The 7219-nt window shown below is 38.5% G+C and overlaps 1 pseudogene; it reads right to left on the reverse strand.

Moving 5' to 3' along the window:
• Positions 1 to 381: 381 nt before the first annotated feature.
• LOC117215131 lies at positions 382 to 1697 on the reverse strand (annotated as a pseudogene).
• Positions 1698 to 7219: the final 5522 nt, after the last annotated feature.

Here is a 7219-nt window from a genome sequence, read left to right on the forward strand (position 1 = left end):
TCTTGATTTTCACCATTTCTTCTTCTTCGTATCTTTCCTTTCTTTGTTTGCACCTCTATTTGAATGCCTTTTTTCCTCCATAAGAGCTTCTCCACTGTATTTTCCTTTCATAAACTTTGTCACCTTCCTTCTCATCTCTCTTTTACTCTCTTTTCCTCTCTTTCTATTCCTTATCTTTACTTTCTTCTTTTGCATTGCTTCGTTTATCTTCTTGTTGATTTCTGTCCACATTTCCGCTACTGTTCTTTCGTTGCAGGTCCAGTCTTTACATTCGTCCAAGTATTTTTCCACACTTTTGTTTGTCCATTCCCTCTTCTCCTTCTCTTCTTCTTCCTTTTCCTCATTTTTTTGTAATTCCGCGCCCCCCCCCCTATTTCTATTTCTAACGGCATGTGGCCTGACTCTGTTCTTTTTCCTATTTTCATGTAAATTATTTCTTCTGTCGCCTCCTGATTGCCAATCACATAGTCTATTACTGAGTTTCCTCTCTCGCCAATATAGGTCCGCTCCTCTCCTTCTTTATCGCTGCCATTGATTATCTTTAGCAGTGTTCTTCCTTCCGCGTTTATTGTCTTGTCTTTTGATCGTCTGTTTTTTTCTTTCCCTACGTCCTCGTTTATCGACCCTCCCTCTTCTCCCGTTCTTGCGTTCCAGTCTCCGCCGATGATCACCACTTCCTCTTCTCTTCCGTCTACTCTTTCCTCTATTTTTTTCCATGTCCCTTATGTATCTTGATTATAAACCATCATTATCCTATACGTCTTGTAATTGTATATTATTTTTCTTCCAACTATATTATCACTAATTCCTTTATATCCTATTTCTCTTAGGTTTTTATTTATACCCGTTGTTATTCTTCCCTTTGCTCTTCCTTTTTTCCTTACTGTCATTGCTGCCCTGCATTTCCAGTCGAATTCTTTGGGTAGTCTATATTTTAACTTTTCTCTTTTGTCCTTACTTATTAGCCCTGCTACATTTCAGAAGCACGTTTTCATCCCCATTGTAGTCCCCCCTCCTGTTCCTCTTTTTTCATTTTCCTTCCCCTCTCTTTCTTTCTTCCTCCAGCCTCTCTTCGTTTTCGTTCCACCTGTACCATTTGTTCTCTATTGTTAGTTTCTTGTATCCTGTCCTTACATATTCGCCTTGTTCCATTCTTTCTCTGGCTACCCTTCTTATGTGTTGCTTCCCATCCCTTTCTTTTTTTGTCAGATCATCGTCCATGTATACACCCTTTTCCCATTTGCTTTTCTCCTTCATTATCCTTATTTTTTCCTCCATTGATTTCATCGTTGCCACTATTATTGTGTTCTTGCCCCCCCCACCCCACCTTTATCATATGTGCTTTTTCTACTTCTGCCCCTATCCTCATTTTTTCGTTTATGAACTCCTTTACTGTCTCTTCATTGCTTCCTTCGTTCCAGTCCACTCCCTTGATTACTATGTTTCTTCTTCTTTCCTCTCTCTCTGCCCTGTCCTGATCCTCTCCAATTCTTCTGATTCTACCCAATAATTCTTTCTTTTCCCATTCCCACTCTCCTTTCTCTCTGTCTGTCTCTCTTTCCCTTCTTTCCCTTTCCTCTTTCATTTCTCTCTTCAGCTCCTCCACTTGCTTTTCCAATATATATATATTTTATTTCCTCGATCATTGCCTCGAATCCTCTTTCCATTTTCTCTATTTTTTCCACCACTGTCTCCATTACTTTCTCTCTGGCTGGTGTCTCTTTTTCTGTCGAACTGTATTTGTCCAGTGTATTTTTGAAGACTGCTTTACCAGTACTCCTTGGTCTTCCCCTGTTTGTCGCCATCTGCCGTTTCCCTACCTTACTTTGTTTTGCCGCGCTTCTAGCCTCCTAACCTCTTCTTTTCTAGTTTTTCTTATTTGTAGCTTTCTCTCGTTCTTGTCTCCTTTTTCGCTTTTCTTTTGCCTTCTCCTTGTATGCTCACTCTTTATTTTCCCTTCTTCATGCCTCTTTATGCTTCCTGTTCCTTTTTCCCTTCACACTTCACTTTTTCCCCAGAGATCTCCGTCCGTGTGTTACCCTCGGCCCGAACCGAACCGAAAGCCCAAGTAAGGATTACTATTTTTGGCAAGCGAGTTTATGTAATTGTCCATTTTGTCGTCATATGCTTTAGAGAATTTTGTGTGCACTTAGTATCGATGTTAGTATAGTTGATATATATATATATATATATATATATATATATATGGATATGTGTATATTAGTTAGTTAGAGGAGGTAGAACAAGAATTTTCCCGTTGATGGATTGGATAAGAATGTGAATTTTCGTTGTTTGATATAAATTTATTCCTACGTTTGCCTTCTTCTTCTCTTTTAATTTCGCTCTAGTAGTTTGTCGTTAGAACCAAAGCTCAGTTCATTTACTACGATGGTTTCTATTGCCACAATTTTCTTGCCCTTCGAGTTTAATAATCGAGGATGATTCCAACGATCCTCCCTGTGTGGGGTTCGTGTGGTTTCGCAAGCCTTGCCCAAAGACGGGCAATATTTTGACAACAGTGGGAGGAGGAATGCGAAGATCGATGGGTGTTTTCGATAATCGAAAACACCGTTTGCACACGCCAACACAGCGAACGATCCTTTGGTTAAATTTTCGAAGGGAAATTGTTCTGCTATTTCTCTCTTACAATCGCATGCAATGATGGCAAGAATATCGGTAAATAGCAATGCCGGTATTGCTCTTAATTTTCGATTGACCCTGACGATGTATTTAATGGTCCTCTCTGTGCGGGACTTGTGTGATTTCGCAAGCCTTGCCCAAAGACGGGCAATGTTTTGCCAACAATGGGAGAAAGAATGCGAAGATCAGTGGGTGTTTGAGTAGCTGAAAACACCGTTCGCACAAGCCGACACAGCGGACAACCCCTTTGTTTAAAGTTTAAACAATGATTCTATCTTCAAAACCGTTCACGAAAATAAAACGAGGTCGATGATAGGAAGTTCTAATTCGATTCTCGAGGGCAACGAAATTATCAGAGAAGAAGGAAATTTTCAAAATTAATTTTCTTACCTTGAGGAGTAGGTGCTGTCTGGCGCCATTACCTTAGCTGCTCCGGTGGTCGTCGATGTTTTTGTTGGGTTTATTACTTGAACTCGAATATAGTTTACTATCAACTTTTACTTTATTTATCTATTTCGATACAGACTGAACAATTTACTAACTGGATTAATACCGCAATTACAATGCCCGTTTCTGTCTAAGCGATGAAATGAGGACTTCAAAGATAAAATTTTCTTTTTACTTAGTCGCGGCTCTCTTTTCTTGACCGAAAAACTAAAGACCCCGAAACGCAAAATACTATACAAAATTTTTAAACGCAATGATGAGCGCAATAACGAAAGTAGTAACAATGAACACAAAGAGTGAACAAAATAATAATGAACCGTAATAACAATGATCACTAAGAATGAATACAAAAATAATGAGCACAATATGGTACGTAAATTATAATGAGCACAAAGAATGATTAAAATAATAATGAGCGCTGCGCTATGTTGCTACGCTTATTTATAATGCCATCCCCCACGGAGTGGTGGTCCACTGGGGCTTCACTTCCGTGGGAATCGGGATGTTGCAGTTTGGGTTTCCTGAAATCGTACGTGAGACTGTCTTCTCATATCTATGATTCTTACCTCTGAATGAAAATCGACGCATCATAATAGTGTGATGCTGGTAGTGAACATCTTAAGAGAATCTTAATTAGCCTAGGCCCTGTTTTTAATATTTGATTTCATTCGACTGCATGTGGCCTTCTTTCATCTACTGGCCGTCGGTTTTTCGTAATCGCCACGCAAGCACGTGTTGCCGTACGGGTATATGTGTCGCTATCGAGTTTTACTGCCTCGGCTCCCATTGTTGGCATAACATACGGTCAGCGTTACAGTTACGTAATTATTTCATTCTAACCACTTCTAGTTAATTATGATTGCGACAATAGATCATGGGAGTTGTGGTGTCTTCACAAGAGATACCCTGCTTTCTCCCATGGGTTATTTACATTTTCCATTTCTGCTGCTATATTTTTATTGATTGTAGTATAATTTGACATTAATTGATGTACGGTACAAGGAGAAATGAGAACATTCTCCCATGAGAATATTATATGTTTTACCAGTTTATATTTTTTAAATGTTATATTTTATAAATTATATACATGCAGAAAAGATATGAAAGTTATAGAAGGAAATCTAAATAGAATCTTGTTATATTTTTTATTGATTACTATTAAGGTGTTTTGAAAGCAAAATGATAGCTTATACGCAATATTTTATTGTTTTACTTCTCATTGAATTATGCAAGTAAATCAGTTAGTCAATCAAAGTAAGACTATATATACATTACAAATAACTGTAACGTCTTAAAAATTACAAAATTCATTAATGGATATTGAAACATGGTAACATAATCCTTAGAAAGGTCTGTGAAATATAACACAAGGGTGAGCAGAGAGCAATCGCCGGTATCAACGAATGCCAAAGGATATGCCAAAATAGTAGGTCTTATTAAACGATCTTTTATTAAACGATCGACGCTTTTGCAACGATGTAAACATTTGAAACATCCAACATTGAAACGCTGGATATTTCTCGCCTCTCGCCGTAGAGAAAAGCTATAGAAATTACGAAAGTACGTATGCAGTGTAGGAAGTATCGAAGAAAGGATGTATTTAGTGATGGAAAATAATTTGACTCGAATGCGTTAGATGTTCCTAAGAATCATGCAGTACTAAACCATTATTCAGATAAAAGAAAAGGAGAAGAAAAGTGGAAAGATTAGAAATGATATACTTGCGTTGCGAACTTTGGGACGGAAACGGAAAGAAGATGCGCATGATACGTTTAGAATATGAACATGTTGGGTAGTGGAGAAATGACACTTATAGATATATGGAAGGAAAAAAATAATAACGGATGGATTCTTTCGTTCGTGCACTTAAATCAGATGATCATGTGGTTAGTATGAATTTCTGTAATAACGTCATTGGAAGAAATGGAGTTAATTATTCCTGCGCGATATAAAACGCAGCATACGCCAACCTCCTAATTATGGAAATTTTCATCACTTTATAGACGAATATATTTGTATGATTTGAATGTACAACTATCTCTAAAGAAATTACATGTAGAATTTTAGCATGTTTCTCTTGGCATAAAAATTGTGCAATATGATCAAGCAACAGTGATATAAAATAATATCACGTTGCAGTTTATCTGAACGAAAAAACGAAATATTTACTTGTGTAATATTCACAAATAAAACTATGCAATTACCAGAGATATCGCAATCGATCGAAAATGTTGCACGATTCAAAACAGTTTCTTAAAAAAAGTTGAAAGAAGTGTTGGTTTATTAGATCATGTGAAACAAGAAAGTATTCACATAATGACAACTCCGAGGCTCTACTTCCTAGGATTATAGGATTTGGAGGTGCAGTTCTACCCCAGAAATGCTTGTAGAGCCTCTTCACCTCGCTTGCCTCTGGCGGTTGCCTGCCTGGTTCTAAGTAAGCCAAGTCATTGTTAACAATTACATCGGCCAACATCCTTGGACACATTTTAAAGATCTCCTGACAGCATGCGTTGACCCAAGATGACGGCATGCAGATAGGTTGTGTTCGCGTCGCTTCGTACACTGTCCGTGTGTACAAACAGTACGCCACGAATGTAATCCAGATGTCTTCACGTGGGCAGACGCCACCCGCCACCCGCCACCCGCCACCCGCCACCCGCCATGCAAGCATGGTTTTGCAACCCTTGAAAACGCAAAAGCCTGAAAAAGGGGCAGAGTGGTCAACCCCTAAAGATATTAATATAAGCGCTACACCGATAAAGCAAAACAGCCCAGAAATCAAGAAGCGGTCTGATGAAGAGAAGGAGGATACTAAAGAAGAATCGCGGCCAATACCCGACATAAGGGAACGAGCTAGCGATATGGAAAAGAGGGTCCTACCATTCTGCCACGACCGAGCAACAAAGTTAACAAGGGCAAACCGCAACGATAATGCGTTACTTTAAGGATATGAGAGGATTTGTGGAGAATCTCCTGCTCCACAACTGTCATCTAGCCGGAAGGCTAGAACAAGCTAAAAGCTAAGAATAAGGAAACTGCGATATTAAGCGCTGTGAGTAAGTCGCTGGAAGCCAGCAAGCGGCTTAAAACGGCCGTTAAGAAAACAACGAAGGCCGAGCCAAAACAGCTCTCGTACGCGGAAAAAGTGAAGATGGCCAGCAATAAAGCGGACAAATGGCGGTAAAACCACCGAGAAATGTGGTTATAATCCGGTCGGAAGTTGAGGATGGTGAAATAAGAACCAGCGGAGAAGCGCGCGACGCGCTATTCACGCTAGTAATCCCCCGTAAAGGGGGAATACAAGTCACAGCAGTTGAAAAAAAAATAAGCGACACCGGCCTAATCGTGGAAACGACGAAGGACTGAAGCCGGAAGGACTGAAAGCGTTCACAGAGGATGTACAGAATACACACATAACGTACGGACATTCGGAGAAAAAATAAAATAATCAGATGACTCATGCGAAAAATCGTTCTTCACATAAGTGGATGAATATCTGAAAAATATTCGAAATTCGAACATCTTACACATGTTCGCACATTTATCGAGAAGTGAGTTGTGTATTATACAATTTTTCTAGATGTATATGTTTTTTTGTCACATAAATGTTATTAGGCCAGTTGCTGAACAAGAGCATAAAGATTCATCACTTTGAGCAGAGGCATATGCTTGTACGAGTTTAAAATAATCTTCTTACCATTGAAATCTATCCATAGTTACGCTATAAATTATAATACAATTTGTATATTGTATTTGTATTCAACAGTACATCTCAACTGAACAAATGTATCGCGTAACAACTATTTATCACTAAAGCGAAGATGTCTAACCCAATCGAATTTTATTGTCAATGTTAGTATTATTTTAGAAATGATATAAATAGTAAAAATGAAAAGGAAACAACTTTTAATTCTCTGATAATTTAATAAGAGGAGCATCTAACGCTCCTTTTCTCTCGATCTGTTTAGCAATAATTTTATTCACTAATTTTTCGAGAGCTTCCAATATGATCTCACTGCGCTCAAGACTGTCAATAGACAACGTGCAGAGAAAACTTTGATGCCTCATCTGTGAAATGCTGTCAAAAAGGCTTTAAGTGAAAACATACATACATGCCTGTATGAAAACT

This window comes from Bombus bifarius, unplaced genomic scaffold (genome assembly GCF_011952205.1).
Source record: "Bombus bifarius isolate JDL3187 unplaced genomic scaffold, Bbif_JDL3187 scf7180000009379_frag, whole genome shotgun sequence".
Classification (NCBI taxonomy): domain Eukaryota; kingdom Metazoa; phylum Arthropoda; class Insecta; order Hymenoptera; family Apidae; genus Bombus; species Bombus bifarius.